This window comes from Podarcis muralis, chromosome 7 (genome assembly GCF_964188315.1).
Source record: "Podarcis muralis chromosome 7, rPodMur119.hap1.1, whole genome shotgun sequence".
Classification (NCBI taxonomy): Eukaryota; Metazoa; Chordata; class Lepidosauria; order Squamata; family Lacertidae; genus Podarcis; species Podarcis muralis.
The window spans coordinates 46950647-46971977 of NC_135661.1; the positions used below are offsets into that span (position 1 = coordinate 46950647).

The 21331-nt window shown below is 40.3% G+C and overlaps 1 protein-coding gene across 2 annotated transcripts in view; it reads left to right on the forward strand.

Moving 5' to 3' along the window:
- Nucleotides 1-21331, forward strand: part of CDH11 (cadherin 11) — a 103629-nt gene that overhangs the window by 40046 nt on the left and 42252 nt on the right. The window contains exon 2 of one of the 2 annotated variants that reach the window (XM_028739652.2): nucleotides 2854-2974. The gene's annotated coding sequence lies outside the window, so the exon portion shown is untranslated. The remainder of the gene's footprint in view (nucleotides 1-2853; nucleotides 2975-21331) is intronic. The other variant, XM_028739653.2, reaches the window with a different exon arrangement.

The following is a 21331-nucleotide window of genomic DNA, read 5'->3' on the forward strand; positions in this document are numbered from 1 at the left end:
CCCCCTTTTTTTTTACTCACTGGATTTTCCCTGGAAAGGGTACATCTCAATTAAACGAGGAAAAAATGTCAGTAGCATTTTGTTGCCAATGGCATTTGAAGATGCAGCAAAAAAGAAAAAAGGAAACATCAGGACCGTCAGTCTCACAACCAATACCCATCTGAAAGCACCCTAAAACTGAGAGTGATGTGCCACGTTAATGCATGTACACCTGGCATATACAGTAATGATAAATGTGAGCCTGAGAAAAGGAAACTGCAATGGTCTCATATTTTGTTATAGTTCTTGTTCTTATTGTTACTATTGATGCAGTCATGGTGGCAAACATACTACAAATCTGCAAATATTTATTTAGTTCTCCTCGTCATAGGGTGTTTTTTTCTAATAGGGAATTATTTGGGGACAATGAAAGACATTTGTAAATTAAGCAGATAAGCCCTTTGGCAGACAATGATTGTTTTGTTGAACACAAGAATTCTATTGTCCATTGCTTTAGTTGTCAAGAGCCCAGGGAGCTGAGGATTTATGAGGATGTTACAATGGTCTTTTCACTGTGCAGTCTAAGAAGCTGTGAGATTCAGTTCCTCTGCTTTTCAGCCTCTAATCTTTTTATCATGCAAGGACAATACAGGATTCAGCTGGTTCTTGGGACCCAGGACTGTCCATTTAGCATCAGGCACTGTGAAGTAATTACTACAGGGACAATGGGCTGGTTTTTTGGACACCTCGTTTCTTTGCATCCAAAGTACCAACAGTTTCCAAATCCCTACGGTTGCCACTCAGTATAAACCAACTCCTCAATAAATGCCTTACTTAAAAAGAGGAAAAAATAATAATCTTGTTATGAGTTGGGCTAAAAGTACCATTATATCAATTCCATTCAAATTACATGTTTATTGGTGATGAGTTATTGATGATATTTTCCACCACCCCTCCCCTTGATTGTTGCATTTTAACTTTGAACACTGCAACCTGAAATTGGAATAAATAAGCTGGCCTGTCAAAAAATAAATCCAAAAATGGCTGTTATGGATTTTCCATCTGTTGCTTGGAAATCATAATCAATGCCCGTGGTTCTGTCTTATGACAAATATGCTAATCCATAATATGTTATAAAAGATAAGTATAATTCTTCTTAATGAGTTATTCCTAAGAAATATAACTTAAGAAGTATCAGCTAGTCGGCATTTCTGCCTGAAACTGACAAAATGCATAATGCATCCATTTGAATACCCTGGGAGAGAAAAATACAGCTTTCAGTTTAAGTTTCCCATGTTTACCACCTTTGTGGGGGATCATAATTGATTGTTTCCTGTAATGTACAAGTTACAAAGGTCCAAGGCAGGATATAAACCCATGACACATTATAGTAGGGATGTCAGAATTCAAAAACTCTGATGCCAATGCAAATATATGCATATCTATCTATCTATCTATCTATCTATCTATCTATCTATCTATCTATCCCTCGCTGAGAATCTATCTATCTATCTATCTTCTTGTGAGCCAGTGGGGAAGTAAGTCATCTGAAATCTTGCATATAGCCTGTGGGACAATGGATCAGTGTGTCTGGCTGTTAACCAGAAGGTTGGTGGTTCGAGCCCACCCAGGAATGGCTGTGGTCAGGATTCCTGCATTGCATAGGATTGGACTAGATCATGTCCCTTCTGTCTTTACAATTCTATAATAGGATCCTAATAATAATAATAATAATAGTTGCTGCTGCTGCTGCTGTTATTCAGGGCTGAATAAACTTTCCTCCATACTTTAATCCTCTGCATTCTACCACCATCAGAAGTGTGACTGGTGGGTATATGGGACACGACCTCCTCAGCTGTAGTTCCCAGGCTATGGAACTCCCTGTCCCAGGGATAGCTCTACAGATAATATCCAACCACAGTTCTCATAATCCATTGCCCATTCTGACTCAGGGTAATGGGAGCTGAGTCCAACAATATTTGAAGGATTCCACAGTGGCTACTTCTGCCATGTCTTATTCCATTGAGTACCCCCAGGAAGAAAGGAAGAAAGAAAACCACTGGAAGAAGGTATCCAACCTCTGCTTGGTTTTCTTCTTCTCTGACTTCTACTATGCTAAACTGCCATGAACCAAACTGGAAATTTCATTCTCATCTTATTCACTTGCTGGAGCAAGGAGGATGGGTCAATTAGCCGGGCAGTTTGGACCATGACATCATCACTCAGAAAGAAAGAAAATAGGTCCTGAAGTTGCACTTCTGCATTCCCTCTCCATAATGCCGATTAGCAAAGAACACCTGGCTAGGACTTTAATCTCATCCTAAATTGGGGTTTGAGCCCACATCTCCATGGAACTAAGTTCTGAATTCTAACTACAACACTACATTCACTCTCAAGCATCTGTATAGGTATCCAGTCCACACACTGAAGATCAAGCCTGTTTCTCTTTCTCTTCCCTTTCTAATTTACCTCACAGTGCTTCGAAAGGCCTTAGCCAGCAGAATTTTCTAATTGGCTGCTGCGACAAGACTCTAGCTGTTACTTTTGCAACAGTGTCTCTTACACATGGTAATGATTCCAGAGCCCATTTTCTTTCATGATACTCTGTTTTGTCTCGAAAGGAAAGAGAACAACCTGTGGGATATTGACACGGCCTCCAGCACTTCATTTATGGGAACATTCCCACTCCACCCCCCAATAATATGTCTGTACTGGTTACTTTTAAATATTGATGTCGAGAGGCTCTTCTCTCCTTCAGAATTCCCCAGGGTCCCAGGAAAGGGGGAATGCTTTAAAGACTTTATTTATTCTTTTATTTAGCCTGTATTGCCATTCTGAATTTCAACTGAACTCCACCCCTCTTTTCTTTTCCAGATAGAATTGGGATACTGGATACGTTGGCATCACAGAACTTGACTCTTCACTGGGACTGCTGACTTGCTGAAATGGGTGGAATATGCTACTTCAATTGGCAATGGGTTTCCAGTGGTTGAAGGTAAGATGCCTGATCACAACAGCTTGCTCTTCAAGCACGGATGGAATACTATTTTTTCCAGAGAGAGAGATGTAGTTTCCATTTATTTCTTATATGGAAACCCTTCATGATTCTGATGACTTCCCTATTAAGAGCACCTGTGTGCTTCTCTCACATGATGGTAATCAAAGAAGATTAATACATGTTCATTTGTATGCATTTGGATAACTTTGGCCTACTGACACAAAGAAAATAGTAATGGAAATAGTTGCTAAATTTCTTTTCTTTTTTCCCCCTTCCTGCAAAGGATTTTGCTGAATAAATTGTAACTTGGTTGGTTTCTGTCCTTATTTTATATGAGCCCAGCATATTTCAGTTTAGTGTATACTAGAAAATGTACGGTATTGATGTTTTTTACTGTCTGTGACCAGACAAATAACTTTGGTTTACTGTTGTTGGAATCACATTAGAGAAAGAGTGCCCAAACATGGCATGACTGGCACCCTCATCTAAAGATAGGCACAGCTGTGAATCAAAATGGCGCACACCAATTTCATCCCAGCAGCATCCCACTCAGTGTGTATTCAGCAGCCTTCCCTGCTCTGTTGGAATGTGACTGCAATAGCTTACTACTAATTGGGAAGCATGCAGGCCAATACCAATGAAGCTTTCCCAGTTAGGGCCAATATGCCTTTAAAATTGTGCACTGCTGGTCCTGCCTTCACTGTGACCTACAGTATTTCTGCATTAAAGTATGGTGCCTATGGTGCTGCAAGGAAGTGGTTAGGGAGCTGTCAGGGCGCTACGAAATTGTGAGTGGTTGTACAAGAAGAGTGGTTGTAGGAAAGTGGTTGCAGAAGAATAGTCAGAACTACAGTCACCTCACTCAAAGCACAAAAAAGTGCAAGCTATGCCAGCACTTCCTAAAAAAAAGTGGGGGAGTACCTCCATCAGTGCTGAACCATGAATCTCCTTGAGGTTTCTTTTCTTTTATAATTATTATTATTTTAATCTCTTTGAAGTTTTTGGTTGCTATTGTTGTTAGAAATAGTGTTGAGCTAGACCAGGGGTGAGGCACCTCACATTTAGGTGCTAGGGCCACCCTCGGGTCCTTCCCCAGCCACGTTCCTCACTGGCACCGCTTTCTACCGCTCTTGACTGTTTTTGCCAGGATGGACTACATCCTTAAACACCGATTAATTTCTCTTGCTTGCCTGGATGGAGGATAGAGAGTGGTGTGTGAGTATATATAGAAACTAGCCTCCTGTGTGAAGGTACAGTTTGTATTCATTGATCTGCCCACTTTTGCCTCTGGTCCCATCACTGGCATGTGGCCTCCAAAGGGTTGCCCAGAGAAGGAAGTGCAAACCTTGAAGTGAAAAAGGTTCTCCGCCTCTGAGCTAGAATGGACCATAGACTTGAGATAGCTTGTTAGTCTTTGTATATGTTTTGTACTTGATATGCAGTTACTACATTTTGAGTTTGTTGATAACCAGTTGTGGTTTTAATCCATAGTGATGGTTCTTGTGTGTGACCCAAATATTTCCCAGTTTCCTGACTGTAAGGCTTATCTTCGGAGCTTATTTTCATCTCATTATTTCATCGGCTCATCATTAACTACTTCATGGAGTGCAACTCATTTCAAAACTGTAATAGCTCTGCTGTTCACATGTGCCTGTGGATAGAGGAGGAATTTGATTCAGTTCACATTTAAAGGCAAACCAATCTATTTTGCATTTCCCAAAATAATATGTGAAGGTAACGCCAAAAAAAGGGGAAAAAGGAAAAGTTAATACGTGAACCCAAACACAGGCATCCTTTGAAATATGGACTTCTTCAAATTTTGCAATGCAGTCTTCCAGCCAAGTAATGGGTACAGAAATAGATACACTCTGGTATATTGTGCAAGGAAATATATATATTAGTGAAAATGTCATTTAAAATGCATTATATCACGGAAATTGCTTCACAAAAAAATGTAAATTAGGGGAAATTGCATACAAAAATGTGTATATTAGGAGAAATTTGCACTAAAATGCTGATGAATTTTCATGAGGACTAGTATTCTTAAACTGATGAGAAAATGTGGGGAACTGAACGTAAGATTTGAAAACTAAGCAAAACTACAGTTGATAGATTTGTGAATCGCTACATGTGATCAGTCAGTGTGGTTTTTTCCCCTCACTGTTCCAGCCTAAAATCTGGAGAGCAGCGCTGGAGTGTGAAGCAAATAGGCTAATAAGGAATTTCACATCTCTACTGTTCTCACTGTTTTGCAGCTATTCTCTCTTCAGTTGTGTTGGTTATTTATTTTTATTTTACCACCTGAGACTCTGTAGATTCATGTTTCCTGTTTTTCTGTCACTGAATATGCATGCTGTTGAAACATAAGAATTTTCACATTTTAACTTGCCCCGAACATTTTTCTGCATTGGCTGTAATAGATATCATGCCAGTAACAGCCTTCTTAGCTGCATCTGATGTTAAGTTCCCAACTGAATTACAATGCTCATAATACAGTGCTTAGGCCTATGACATTACAGCTTAGTGCTTAGCTGACTCATTCATATTGTTTTACAGGCAGGGTAGCAATGTTCTGCTTGACAGCTGCTTCATTTCTGCTCAAAATGTCCTTGAGTGTTGATAATCTTATTTCTGGCAGCTAAATGCCCTGTGTGCTGTGACATCGCTTTAAAAAAAGAAAAAGAAAAACCCTCAATACAGGACAGCGTATGTGACATTCATTTGCCAGTTAAGGTAGACTGCAGCAATTAGTCTCGAGAGTTAGTAACATTGATTTGATGCTTAAACAGACAGTGATCAATTTAATTTGGCAATGACATCTATGTGTCATCTAAGGGGAAAGTACAGCACTTCAAGTCTCTCTGTGTGGTGCCTGGGACTCTACCTAGGTTACATCCCTCACCAGGCTTCCTTTGTACCCTGCTTGAGTAATTTTGCCTGGCTGGAACGCGTCTGCGAACTCTGCCGGTGCTTCTTCCTTGCATGGATGGTGGGTAGAGAGATGAGCTTTGTGTGTGTGTGTGTAGAAATTGGCCTAACGTGCAAAGGGCTGCTGTACAAATTCACAGTGCTGCTCTGCCAACTTTTGCCTCTAGCCACACCTGCCACTGGCATTTGGCCCCCAGAAGGCTATTAAGGAAGGAATGTGGCACTTTCCGTGAAAAAGAATCCCTATCCCTTTTTTAAACTACGATATCTTGGGGTCGTTGAACACATTTAATGACAAACTCAAAGCTGTGAAAGCTGGAGAATGTTTCCCTTTTGCTAATGTGCGTATATGTGTATGCTTGCAGGAGCGATAGTGTGTCAGTCTCCACATATGTGTGCTTAGGCCTGTGGGTTTTAGTTTTTTGTTTCATTTTTGTTTTAACTACCTCCACCCCATACTTTTCTTCCACCTGTCTTAACTGAGGAAAAGAGGCTGGGGAATGAGCTTCTAGAAATCCTAATTTTGGAAGTGTGGCGTAAGAGGAGTGCTTACTAATTTGGTAAACAAAGGTCCATTTCCTGAAGTTACAATGGAAAAATAGAAGGATAATTGTAAGTTTTGTGCCCCCATCACTCAAAGCTGTAGCTATAAATTCATTTTTCTTTTTTCTTTTGCCTCGGTGGCCTTGTTGAGAATCTATTTTAGTCAGCAGGGGAGCTCATGAAGCATGATCACAACCTTGAAATGTCAATACGTGAGGAACAGCAGGAGATTATCAGGTTTCTATAGGTACATGTACATCCATCACGAAATTGTGGTGAAATTATGGAGACAACATCCAAGAGCCACCACAAGGCAATAACTTTTTATCAGGAACAGCTACAGTTTTTGAGTTCCTTAAGAACAGTTACTTTTTCAAAAATCCTAATTTCAAATATATGCTAATTGGATTTGAGCTGACAGAGCAAGACTAAGACTTTGGGAGTTTGGTGAGAAACCCAATGAAGATGTTGACCCAGTGTGTGGCAGCTGCGAAAAAGGCAAAATCCATGTTAGGGATTATTAGGAAAGGGATTGAAATAAAGCTGCCAATATCATAATCCAGTTCTAAAAATCTATAGTGCAGCAACATGTGGAATACTGTGTATAGCCCAGGGTGCAGCATCTCAAAAAGGATATTACAGAACTGGTAAATGGTCAAAGAGGCAATGGTTATGACATTGGAGCATTATAGTTTAGGGGAGGGAGCAAGTAAGGGGAAACATGCTAGAGATGTGCAAGATCATGCATGATGTAGAGAATCTAAATAGATAGCTGCTTTTTTATCCCTTTCTCACTAGAACCAGGGGCCACCCGATGAAATTGAATGTTGTGAAATTCAGAATACTTATTCACCCAACACATCATTAAACTATGGAATTTGCTCTCACAAGACGTCATGATGATGTCAAACACCTTGGGTGGCTTTAAAATAAGATGAGACGAATTCATGGACGATAAGGCAGTTGTCTAGTCCCAATGGTTATTTATGTTCTATCTCCAGTGTTGGAAGCAGTATGTCTTTGAAGACCGGTTGCTAGGAATCACAAGCGGGGAAGAGTACTGCTGCATCCAGGTCTTCCTTTTCAGCTCAAAGGCACCCGGGTATCCCCAGTGTGAACTGCCCCAAGATCTATGGATGGAGGGCAGTATATATTTTGCCAAACGTGAGGCTCAAACCTATGACCCTGGGATTAAGACTCTCCTGTTGTACAAACCGGATGGGCCTTTGGCCTGATCCAATTTCTTAAAGGAAGCGAGAGAAAGTGTGAAGGATGGAAGTTGTTTAGACTTGTCAAGAACGGGGGGGGGGGGGGGGGAGTCTGAGTCAAGCAGCATCCAGTTTTGAGAAGTGTCCCATTGATTTTTGTAGGTGCTTTGAATTTGAAATACAGAGGAAGCTGCCATGCCTATAATAATTTCTGAGAGAAGACTCCCTGCTGGTTGATTTTAGGTGTCCACTCTATTAAGAATTTCAATTGTCTTCCTGCAAAGAAGAACAAACAAGCACCACTTCTGTTGATTGTCATGTAAACCTGGGTGTCCATATGGCATTTACATTCTCTGTTTCACTTCATATTTTGTTCTCCCCTGAAATGATTTCGTTCCTGCTGTGCTCACTCAAGAATGTAAATTTCCTGTTTCTGTATCTAAATCATCAAAGAGCAGTCAAAGGTGAAATATACAAAAATGGTTATGATTGCTGAGGCAAAAATGAAAAATAGCAGATAGAAATGTTCCATCAACTGGTGACTATAGTGAGGCTCAGCTTGGCCTTATTTGATTGTTTCAACTTTGTTGGACTCTTCTTTCCCCAAATCCAACACTCTAGGTGGGTCTTGAGGGCAATTTAGCCTAGTAGGTGCTGTTGCTGGAAATACTATGGAAGAATCCTTGACTGAGCATACAAATCTCTAGGGTGCATACTCAATCTTAGAATTCTGGCTGTAGGCTACAGTTCAGATGTTTGTGTATGTGGTTTCCATGGTCAGCAATGGGATGACCTGCTTGTATAAATGAAGATTGTTTTATAAATCACAGTAATTACTTTCTGATTCATATTTTAAGTAAGTGCAGGTCTCATTTAATGAATCAGTCCATAGAGACAATTTGGTAGAAGGAAATTGGAATCTACTAAGTGGTAGATTGGAGGATATCATTTAACTTTTGGCTGCCCTTGTACTTGGGTCATTTCCTATAGAGATGTATGTCTCGATTTTTCATCACAGTGCTACGTATTATTTTTTTAATGTGTAATGCTGAATGTCTGAGCAGACTGCATAAAAATGTAGTGTTAGAGACAATATAACTCAGGCATAGGCCAACTCGGCCCTCCAGATGTTTTGGGATTACAACTCCCATCATCCCTGACCACTGGTCCTGTTAGCTAGTGATGATGGGAGTTGTAGTCCCAAAACATCTGAAGGGCCGAGTTGGCCTATGCCTGAGTTATATTGTCTCTAACACTACATTTTTATGCAGTCTGCTCAGACATTCAGCATTACAGCTTGCCTATGCCTAATATAACTCATTGTGTTTCCAATGCTTAGTTAGGGGTGATATTGCTTTATGTGGCAAAATAGTACAAGAAGGAGGTATATGGAACAGCTGCATATTCCTGCATTGCAGGGGGTTGAAGCAGATGATCGTCAGGGTCCCTTCCAACTCTACAATTCTATGACTTTGGGAAACCCTGTGGTTTGAAGGTCCAAAATATTTAGGGATGTAAAACAAAAACAAGCCTAAGTGGGTGGGAAGAAACCTCTCCCTCCAAAAAACAGACCTATGAAGATGTATATTCTCAGTGGACATTGAATGATGTGTGACAGTTGCAGGGGGGGGCAGTAGAGGGGGCTGGAATATAGCGGCTGACATCTTGAGCAGCAGCACTCCACACTTTTGTTGTGGTTCCCACTTGAGCATGCTCTATTTGCAGTGTTTAATTTGTGATGGTTCATTCAGAAAATGCTAATGTAATCAAGTCATCACATGTATCAGTTGGTGAAAGCCAAAGGAGAGAGTGCTGTTTCACTCAGGTCCTGCTTTATTTATTCATACTATTTAAAATACAAAAATGTAAGTGTGTGTATATGCGTACAGTGGTACCTTGGTTCCCAAACTTAATCTGTTCTGGAAGTCTGTTCCAAAACCAAAGCATTCTAAAACCAAGGCATGCTTTCCCATAGAAAGTAATCCAAAATGGATTAATCTGCTCCAGACTTTTAAAAAAACAACCCATAAAACAGCAATTTAACATGAATTTTACTATCTAACAAGACCATTGATCCATAAAATGAAAGCAATAATCAATATACTGTACTATAAAATAAATAAGAGTATTGTAGATGTTTTTTTCTTACGTGCACTGATGATAGTCATTGTTTGGCTGGGGGTCTTTCATCCATTTCTGCAGTCAGATAATCAATCAATCAATCAATAGCTGAACAGGGTTCCACACAGTCACAAAAACAAGTCACAAAAATTACAGAACTGGTCACAAAAACAAGTCACAAAAATGAAGTCACAAGCCACAGTCACAAGTCAGTCCCATAAAACAAAAAACAAGTCATAGTAAAAAAACAACAACGAAAAAGCCACACAAACAAAAATGCATTCTTTTTTTTGCAAAAGCCAAAGCTCCAAATATCACCTCTGTGTTGCGTGGGTGCTTGGGACGCAACAGCCAACAGACTCAACAGGAAGCCTCTGATTAGCAGCAGGGACTCAATTTACAAACAGAACACACTCAACAGGAAGCGGAACATGTTCAGCTTCCAAGGCAAAGTTCACAAACCGGAACACCTACTTCCAGGTTTGCAGTGTTCTATTTCCAAGTTGTTCAGAAACCAAGCTGTTCTAAAACCTGTGTGTGTGTGTGTGTGTATAACATGGGTAGGCAAACTAAGGCCCGGGGCCCAGATCTGGTCCAATTGCCTTCTAAATCTGGCCCACGGACGGTCCGGGAATCAGTGTGTTTTTACATGAGTAGAATGTGTGCTTTTCTTTAAAATGCATTTCTGGGATATTTGTGGGGCATAGGAATTCGTTCCTGTTTTTTCTTTCAGAGTATAGTCCAGTGGACCGGTCCCCTGCTGAAAAAGTTTGCTGGCCCCTGGTATAAAATATATAACATATAATCTTCTGAAACATATATATCTAAGTGATGTATGGAAACTAAAGCAGGAACATTTCCCCCCCAAAAAATACATATAAAAAGGTTACATTAATGCAATGTAACATTTAATGTAGCATGTTAGATTAAATTAAAAGTTACATTTAATACAAAGTTACTAATGCACACTAATCTCAGTTCGTTCTCCTGCTGACACATGCACTGTCTCAACTTCCTGGCTGTCACCCAGCTCTCCACACACACACACCCGCCCCCGGCTCTCAGCCCAAGCAAACACAAAACTTTTACATTTAAAAAAAGACTCACAAAGAAGGTCCCTGGAAATGGATGACATCACCCTAGTCTTTCATTCTAGGCAGGCACCGATGTAGATAGTGCTTCTTCAGGCTGCCCACATCCATTCTGCAGTCAGCTGCACTCTCACTTCCAGTTCCAGGTACAGCAGGTTTGGTGTGTTTGTGAGCTTCCCACTGGAAAGAACAGGATGCTGGAATAGACAGGCCACTGGTCTGATCCAGCAGGGATCTTCTTATGTTCTAAATGAATGTGTGTTTGGGATCCTTGATACGTTGTAGAAAAATGTCACTGCAGTATGTTCTTTTGGATTAGAGGAGGGAATTTTTATTTTATTTTATTTTATTTTATTTTATTTTATCTTATCCTATCCTATTGAGGCCTAATCTCTTATGAGCACTCATCTCAAGGTCACAAATCCAGTGGTGAGACGAGCTAGAGGAAAATGTGAGCAGGTAGGGCTCTTATCTTTCTTCCAATAATACAGAGAGAGTTCAATATGCACACATCTCTCTCCTTATCCAGGCAAGCAAGAGGCATGATCATAGTTCGATGACATGTTCCAGACCAGGGAAAATACTCAACCAGGCAAAAGCAGGCTCATTGAAGGGTGTAGTCTTGGCAGGAGTAGGGCACAGAGGGCTGCATTCTGTCCCCAGGCCTGGGGTTTTATGTGCTTTCCTAAAACTTATAGGCAATTGAAACTCTACCAGGGTGGGAGTGGGCATAGATGCAGCATACCTCTGCTGCAATGTGAGGACAGAGAGCAACCTTATTTTAGGGTAAAGAGTGCACAAGCCCAGAGAACAGCTTTGCTGATTTCCCTAGATGAGCCTTATTATGCCTCTATTAATTTACTAATTATTTAGACAATTTTTCAGGGTTGCATAGATGAATTGCTAATCAGAAGTATTAGCAATCCCAGAATGTGGTAGCAATTTCTAAAGTATGTGCCTCTTTGCATATAAATAAGGGTTTTAGCAGCTTGCATCACAGAGGGAAAATATAATAATATACGTAAGTATCATAAATTGAGATCAAAAGAAGGCAGCACATGTCAATTTTCTGAGTTCATTAGCTTTGGGTATGCAAGGAAATAGTGTAGATACCATGTTACTTAGAAAGAATGTTTTATTTATTCATTTATTTAAAATTATTTATATCTTGCTCTTTGGCCCTCAGGAGATCAGTGTGGCACAGTAAAACAGCATAAAATATGAACTAACTATAGAAAGCTGTAAAACTCACAGCAGTCCAAATAACTAGGGCACAGAAGCTTGACTGAATAGAAATGTTTGACTGCCCTCTGACCCAAGCGCTGGGAGGAAGTTACTGGGGTGGGGGATGATGGCAGAAATGTTGTTAGAAAAGGCAGTTCTCACATGTTCTTAGAAAAGACAGTTCTCTGGCAACATTATATGGAGAAAAGCAGCCTTTTGAAGCTGCAAAGCACCTTACACCTGACTTCAATGTGGTGCCATGGGATTTACTAGTGGGTGACCTTGCCCTCCTGTCAAATTTGGCCCGCAAAGCTAATTTCACTAATGATCTGGTCCGTGGAGTCAAAAATACATGGCCCTGAATCCTTTTCCCTACATGGTTTGCCTTCGTACAACTCAAATCTGAAGGAGAATTTATAATTGGGTGTGGTGGTGTCAAGAATGCATTTCCGATATAGGATATGCTTCACCCCTGACAACTTGCCTTTGCAAGCACTCTCCATGCTGTTCAATTATACTCTGGTGCTGGGCGGGTGGGAAAGGGTTTTTTTAAATTAATAATAATAATAGCAGCAGCAGCAACAATAATAATAGCAATGAAAACAAATGCACTGAATAAGCCATTTATATTGCAGCTCCATCATAGTTCCCATTGCTAAACCAGACTGGACAGTTCATTAAAAAGAAAATGAAAAAATAGCACAAAGTTGGAGAGAAACAATAACAGATTATGACTACCCTGTAGCAGCCTTCTGCCTTTCACATACCTGAATAAAAATGATCTCTCTCTTTCCCTCTGTCTGCTAATGAAGAGCCGTTTGCAACAAATTTGGCAGAGACCAGGTTTCAAATGCTTGCTATGAGCATAAGGAGAAAATCTTTGTTAACAGTGACAAAAGCAAGCCTGCATAATCTAGGATCCACCAAGCTGCCAGCCAGATGTGCTTGGTGGCTGCTCAAGTGCTCAATAAAATGCCCATTTTTGCCACCTGCCTCTATAGGACTGCCCAGTGGGTAGCTTGCCTAGTAGGATGCCTGCTTATGGAAGAGGAAATTGCCTATCGAAAAACGAAGACAAAAGGACACAGATTTGCATATAAAATGAAATAAGTGTGCCAACAGAGAAATAATTTAAGGCATAACATTTCACCATTTTGGGGTGACCTGTGTTCCTGCTCAGTCTGCTGACCAGGTTATGTGCGTAGGTGCTTGGGCATCCCCAGGGGAAGTCAAAGTAAATACTCCAAATGAATAAACAAATACACATGAGAAGCAGAAAGATTCACCTTTAAATGCAAACTGAATCAAACTTCTCCCATGTCCCTATGTTCATACTGAAATATTGCTATGTTTTCCCACTCCACCACCAATCTCAACCACTGCCATCTTCAGTTGCTTTGTTTAATTGCACATCACAAGAGTATATTCTCCAACTGCAACAGTGGATGCATAAATGGTTTTCATCAATTAAAATCTAATTTTTGCCTTATTTTTGTCTGCTGCCACTATTATACACAGGGAAGACACATGGTTTGGTTCAATGACCTTTTTCAACTTCCAGAGGTTGTATTAATCTTTAATAATCTTCCTCTCCTCTATTCTCCCCCCCCCCCCCCCATTTTTATTTTTCAATGGGGCTGGTTTTTCTCTCCTTCCCCACTGCCTGCCCCCACTAGCCTGTAAACACAGGAGAAAAGACACCCTTACAGGAAGCAGCCTCCCATTCAATGAATCACAATGTTTAAATGGCATCAAGCAGAGCTGAACAAAGATTCTGTTATGCTGTAGTGCAGCACAGCCAACCACGACTGCTGCTTCTGCTGCTTTCTTGAAGCATAAACAAAACGATCCAACAGTAGCCAGTTCAAGACGTTTGCCTGCCGAGTATCACACTCCTTCCCTGATTGTTTGTGACCCTGTACTAAGCCATTGTCTCCCCTGCCCCCTCAAAGGATATATGGTTATATTTCATCAATAAAATGGGCTTGCTGCAGAGAAATGTTGCACTCTTGGGTCCCAGGTCCCTGGCGGTTGTAAGAATCAGCATGTTGATGTCTCTGATGGGCTTGGGTCAGAACTCAAGCAATGGTGGTTGGGTGGGAAATGGGCACATTATCTAGACTCAAGGATCTTGGTCCAGGATACAAGCCCAGTACTGAGATGGCGGAAAGGGTTATGTGGCAGAATTGAGGGTATACTCTGTCAGTGCATCTATATGGGGTATCCAGTGCTTGTAAAATTTAGTGAAGTTTGTTACAACCAGGCAGAAGAGGAAGCCAGTCAAGAAGTGCTGCAACAGAAAATGCAATATTCTGAACAGTGAGCCACATCTATCATGGATCAATTTCAGTTTCTTCCCACCCACCAACCACCCTTTTTCCAATTTAAAGTTCACTTCTCCACATTTCTACATGAGTTTCCATTTTTTAGGACCTCAGGAAAATTCACCAGCATTTATCCCCATACAGTGGTACCTCGAGTTAAGAACTTAATTTGTTCTGGAGATCCGTTCTTAACATGAAACTGTTCTTAACCTGAAGTACCACTTTAGGTAATGAGGCCTCCCTCTGCCCCGCCGCCACACAATTTCTGTTCTCACCTGAAGCAAAGTTCTTAACCCGAGGTACTATTTCTGGGTTAGCGGAGTCTGTAACCTGAAGCGTCTGTAACCTGAAGTGTCTGTAACCCAAGGTACCACTGCATGGAAATTTTATGTGCAAATTTGCCTACCATGCACACTTTTGCAAAACCATTCTCCTTAGTATTGTGCTATTATTATTATTATTATTATTATTATTATTATTATTATTATTATTATTTTATTATTATATCCTGCCTTTCCCCTCACAGGGAATCAAGGTGGCTTACAGATAGAATGGGAACAGCTGAAAACATGGGGGGGGGGGGAGAGAAATCTTTTTAAAAAAGAATTAAAACATGTATGTGTGTTTATTGTAATTATCTGTATTAAAACATACAGATAATTACAATAAAAACAACACAGCATCAGCCCTTTCCTTAAAATCAGTCAGCGCTCAAAAGCCTGTTGGAATAATACAATGCATCTGCTTGTTATTATTGCTAATATATGCATTTTTATGCATGGTTTATCATTTTGGTGCACATTACTTGGCACAGAAAAATTCAGAGAAGTGCAGATTTCCATGGGGGGCTCTGTTTCGGTTCACATGTTTCAGAAAGTGCAAGGTAGGTAGGTTCACCTTTAAGTGATAAATTAATCCAGTTTCCCTCCTTGTGTCTCGAGGTATGGAAATATGTGGCTTTGAATATGCCAGCTAGATGTTTCAGAACACTGTTTTGAATTACAAAAGGACAAAAAAACAAAACAACATGTTTGTGTTGACTGTCTAAAGCAGCAGTAATCTTGGCTATGTTTGGCTGTGGATAGAAAATCAAGGTCAAACTGCGCACTTATGCTTAATGCGTACCATACCGCTATTTCTCCCTTTCTTCCTTACTAAATAACAAGTGGGGGGAGGGATTGTTACCTATCAGGACAGCAGTGCATCAGGAGGAAAGGTTCATCATTTCTCTTTCCAGCCACACAGCCATCACCACCAAATGGCCACCATCATGGCTACCAGGGTTAGTAAAAACGTTCCTTGGAGATTTATGGGTGGCAAGATTGTTGGCATGTCACAGGTCAGGAGATAAGGGACAAGTCTCATGCCACTGTGCACTGAAGTCTCTATAACAACTGTCCTTCCACATTTGTACTTAAGGCAGAGGCAGTCAATGTGACACACCCTCCAAATGTTGTAGAATCCCACACCCATAACCTTTGGCTGCTGACTGTTAGCTGGCGGCCAATGGGATTTGTTGTCCACAACTTCTGGCTTGGCCACATCAAATATCTCTGAAATAATGAAGAAGAAAAATGAGACCCTTGGGTATAGGGAATTATACATATTTAATAAAAAATAAAATAAACATGAGATGTAACAGCACACTGTGCATTGAGCAAAATATGTAGTATGACCTTTCCAACCAGGCACTTCAACAATGCACATTCAATAAAGCAAAAAGGAAGCCAAGCAGTTATCCAATTTTTCAAAACAACAGTGAGGTTATTGGATGTTTTTAAGAGCAGAGCTGTGTTTATAGGTTTGCACTGGGCCCAGAAAAACAATATTTCTGTTCTGAGTTGACATATTTCTGAATAATTGTTTCCACAACTGCAAATTCAGTACAATGAAAGGCATCAGTTCTGAGTTCTGTGTCCAGTTCTGTGGGCACCACAGTTAAAGAAGGCTGGAACATGTGCAGACGAGAGCAACCAGGATGATAAATGGTCTGGGAAGCAAGTTTTATGGGGAACAGTTGAGGAAGTTAGTGTGTTTAGCCTGAAGAAGAGAAGACTTAGAGCTGCTGCTCCAGAGAGTAGAAAGCAAACTAATGGATCAAAATTACAACAAGGAGATTCAGAGAAAACATTAGAATGAACTTGCTAGAGCTCTTTGACAGTTGAAGAGGACCATGTCAGAAGTTGGTGGACTCTCCTTCATTGGAAGTTGTTGATGTTTTTTGAGAAGGTTGGATGGTTAACTTTCAAGAATTGCATAGTTGTGATTCTTGCATCCTGTATCCTGTATTGTGCTACATGCCAGCTATATAATTATATGATCACTTATCCTAGGATGGAAATGAACTGATTAAAGAGCTCCAGAGCTTGCCAAGAATTGTTGACACTCAGCTCATTTTATCTTCTGAATCCCCTGTAAAGAAATTAATCATCGGTGAAGGATTAACAAAGGTGTCTTTAAATACAGTTACACGTGGTAGTTTTTTAGTTGTTTTTTTAAAAATAGCTTGTACAGATATGGAGGGGTTGCCCATAGCTCTCCCCACCCACTGGGCATAAGGTAGTGGGGGGGACATGATTTACTCATACAGTGTGATGCAGTTGTTACAATGTTCATGTAGGACCCATGAGACCAGGGTTTAAATCTTGGGTCACCTTGGGCCAGTCACTGTCTCCCAGCCTAATCTACCTCATAGGGTTATTGTGAAGATAAATTGGGTAGGAGGAGAGCCCAAGTGACTTCTATGGCCAGCAGTGCCTTCCACCAGCTTCAGATGGTATGCCAGCTGCACTTATTCCTGGACCACAGTGGTCCAGACATTGGTAACCTCAATGCTTGATAACTATAAAACAGCATCCGGTCCAAAAGCTGCAGCTAATTCAGAATGAAGTGGCCATACTTCTCAAAAGAGCAGGCTACTGGCTACATGTTACTCCTTTGCTGAGAGTACCAAATTGCAGTCGGGCCAGGCTCAAGGTTCTTGTGTTAATTCACAAAGCCTTGAATAACTTGGTCCCAAAGCGCTGTAAATGCCATCTGATTTCTTATGATCCACCTCAACTGCTGAGATCTTTGGATGGGGCACTTTTGGTGATCCCCCTTCTCCTAAGGTTTGGCTGGCCTTCACGAAGGACCAAGCCTTTAGTGTGATGAGCCATGCGCTGTGGAACTTCTTGCCAATAGAGGTTCAACAGGAGTCATATCCACTTGTTTTTCGATGTCTACTTCAAGGTGCATTATTCAGACAAGCCTTTCAAACTTAAGATTCTTTGCCAATTAGCTTTTACATTATTTTGTTGTTTTTTGTGTGTGTGTTTTTAAGTTGTATGCCACCTTGCAATATTCTTTATGAAAGTGCACTTCATATTTAAATAAAAATAATGTTTTCTTGAGGTCCATAGAGGAAAGGTGGGGTACAAAGGGAATAATCAAATATATTTCATAAAAACATAAGGAAAGTCCCATCTAGTGGCCAACGTAGATGCCTGTGGGGAACTTTCAAACAGCATCTCTCAAAAGGAACACTCTTTCCTTCTGTACTCTTCAGCAACTGCTATTCAATACATGACTTCCCCCAACTGTGGAGACAAAGCATAGCCATTATAGCTAGTTGCCATTGTTAGCTTTCTCCTGCATGCATTTGACCAATCCTCTTTTAAAGCCATCTAAGTTGGCGGCCATCATTGCCCCCTGTGGATTTAAGTTCCACAGTTTAACAATGTAGTTCATGAAGAAGTACTTTCTTTTATCTGCCTTGAATCTTCCAAAATTCAGCTTCATTGAATGTCCACGAGTTCTAGTGTAATGAGTGGGGAGGGGCAAAATAATCTCTATCCTTTTTCTCCATGCTATGCATACTTTATAAACTTTTACCATATTGTCTCTTTCTCAGCTTTTCTCTAAACCAATAAATCCCAAATGTGGCAACCTTTCTTTACAAGGGGGTTGCTCCACCACATCAGTCATTTTGGTTGCCCTTTACTGAACCTTTTCCAACTCTACAATATCTTTTCTGAGGTACGGCAACCAGATCTGTATATACTGTAGTTTTCCAAATGTGGTCACACCATAGTTTTGTAGAGCAGCATTATATTTTGGGTGACACCTTCTGATTGTCACAAGAAAGACCCATGGATCAAACAGCACTCTTCTTCAGCAGATGTCTAGAAACAAAACAAAACAGTCAAACAGTTATAATATCACTAGACCCCTTCAGTTGCTCGCTTTTGTTTGTAACCTTTGCAAACATATGCCCCCCTCCTATAGAATTACCGGTAGCTTCCTCCAAAGAAGGTGATCATGATAATCGTATCTTTGCTTTGGCTGATGAGGAGAGCTGCACTTTTCAAAATCCAAAATGTGCAAGCTGTGTGATCTTTAAAAGGTTGCCTAACCTGACTGTGGAGAACCAATTAATTCTCACAGAGTTTAATTAATCTGCACTTAATAGGTAAACATTCTGCATGTGTTTACTTTAGCAATCTTGGCACATCTTCACACATATGAAAATGATGCATGTGGGGTTTTTTTCTTTATAGCATGACATTGCCAGTATCTAGCTGTTTCATATCTAAATCCATGGGGTATGGTTAATGGGAGATTTAGGCATGTGCTTAATCCCCTCTCATGGTGATCAAGTGATTTAAAAGTGCTTCATGCTAACTAAATGGTGTCCATGGTGTGTAGCATTCCTCTCCAGTCTTTTGTTGCCACCTTGTCCATGTGTGAGGCCTCTTTAAATGATCCTTGAAACTCTCCACATGCCACACATCCTCTCCCTCGATCATACCACTCTCTGGCACTACTTCAGACCCTCCTTGAATGTTTTGTTTTGTTTTGGTTGGCTGGAATGTGTCATAATAATATGCTCTGATAATGCCTCTTGCTTGTTAGGATGAAGGCTAGAGAGAGGTGTATGAGTGTGTGTAGAAACTAGAAATGTTTCTAAGCACAATTCAAAGTGTTGGTGCTGACCTTTAAATCCCTAAACGACCTCAACCCAGTATACCTGAAGGAGTGTCTCCACCCCCATCATTCTGCCCGGACACTGAGGTCCAGCGCTGAGGGCCTTCTGGCGGTTCCCTCACTGCGAGAAGCAAAGTTACAGGGAACTAGGCAGAGGGCCTTCTCAGTAGTGGTGCCCGCCCTGTGGAACACCCTCCCATCAGATGTCAAGGAAATAAACAATAATCTGACTTTTACAAGACATCTGAAGGCAGCCCTATTTAGGGAAGCTTTTAATGTTTGATGTTTTATCACTTATTATTAATATTTATATTTATATTCTGTTGGGAGCTGCCCAGAGTGGCTTGGAAAATAAATTATTATTATTATTATTATTATTATTATTATTATTATTATTATTATTATTACTGTACAGAGGCAATATTTGCATTCATTGCTTCACCTACTTTTGGCTCTGGTCTTGCACACCACTGATATGAGACCCTTGGAAGGTTGCCCAGAAAGGAATGTGGACTGAAAAAGTTCCCCCCGCTCCTGTAGTACAAGGGACTACATAGTATAAAGGACTGTTGCTGTACAGCTCAGAGAAAATGGGAGATGCATAGAGCCTCTTGCCCCTTGAACAATTTTCACAGCAGAAAGATAGTTCTGTGTAGTTTAACTGCTGTTTCTTTATGGTTATCTTGGAAAGAAGGGGGTCAGGACTCAGAATGGCAGCAACCTCTCCTATTACATAATTACTCCAGAAGCAATTGAAAAGTAGAATTTGCAGATCCCAATTATGCAAAGTGATGCTCTAGCCCATTCAGTGAATGAAACTGCTCCTAATTCAAATCTGCAGGATACTTTTGGTACTATTTGATTAATCCAAGATCTTTGGGGTTTTTAAATAGACTTTCGGCACCTTTTGATCAAGACAGTCAGTTCCAAGTCAGGGGATTCAGCTGCAGTCTGCAATTTCTGGCCTCAAGAAGTAGGGGTTAGGGGTTTCCAAAATTTCTTTGTTCATTGACCCCTTATTGAGCTTATAAAGTTGTCATCAGCACCAACCCAAATTCTTAGGAATGTAAGTGAAATAAAGTCAAGAAACACCAATATGTAATCAACATTTTTCAGTCACCAATCTTCATTACTAAAAATTACCATGTGTAAAGAAGAAGAGAATAGTGTTGTATTGTGAAGGTTCCTCACTGGGAGTGGGAACACACTGTACACGCCCATAGCCTTTATTTCTGAGGATCGCAGTTCCTAATTAAAGTTTTCTCTCTGTATTTCACAAATGTATTTTCCATCCTGGGCCCTTTTCAAACCCCACCCCAGCCCTATTCATCCTGAGGGGTCAATGTCAACCAATTTCAGAAACTAGTGGTTAGATCATCATCTTGTTTATTAGTATTCTGAAGACAATAAGCTATTAATTCTATGAAAAACAGACAAATATCTTACAGTTTGGGTTTCTCTCTTCCTATTTTCTCTTCCAGTCTTAATGACTGTTCACCCTATATATGTTTGCATAAACATTAAATCATGGACCCCCAGAGTTCCATTTCCCATCCCTAGATTATTTTGCCCTGTAAGGTTATTTATTTGTAAATTCTGTCTCTTTTGAATCTTTGCTAATGCTATTTTTAATGCTCTTGTGCTGTATTGTGGCATCTATTCATTTGTTTTTAAAGATAAGATTATTGGCTTTTTTTTTTTAGCTGCTTTCTTAGCCCCTCTGAGCATCTCCATTGGAAAGCAAAGTTAGAAATTTCATTCGAAAAAGGAACCACCAACAAGCCCCAGGGTCAGTGGCAGTTGTGTGTCTGTGCCATTGGATTATTTGTTTATTCTTGTTTATGAATCATTTCCAATGAAACAGCTAGAAGTGATATACATATATAATTAATGAAAACAATTTCAAATACAATATAGATGAAGAATGGGATAAAAATAACAAGCTCCCTT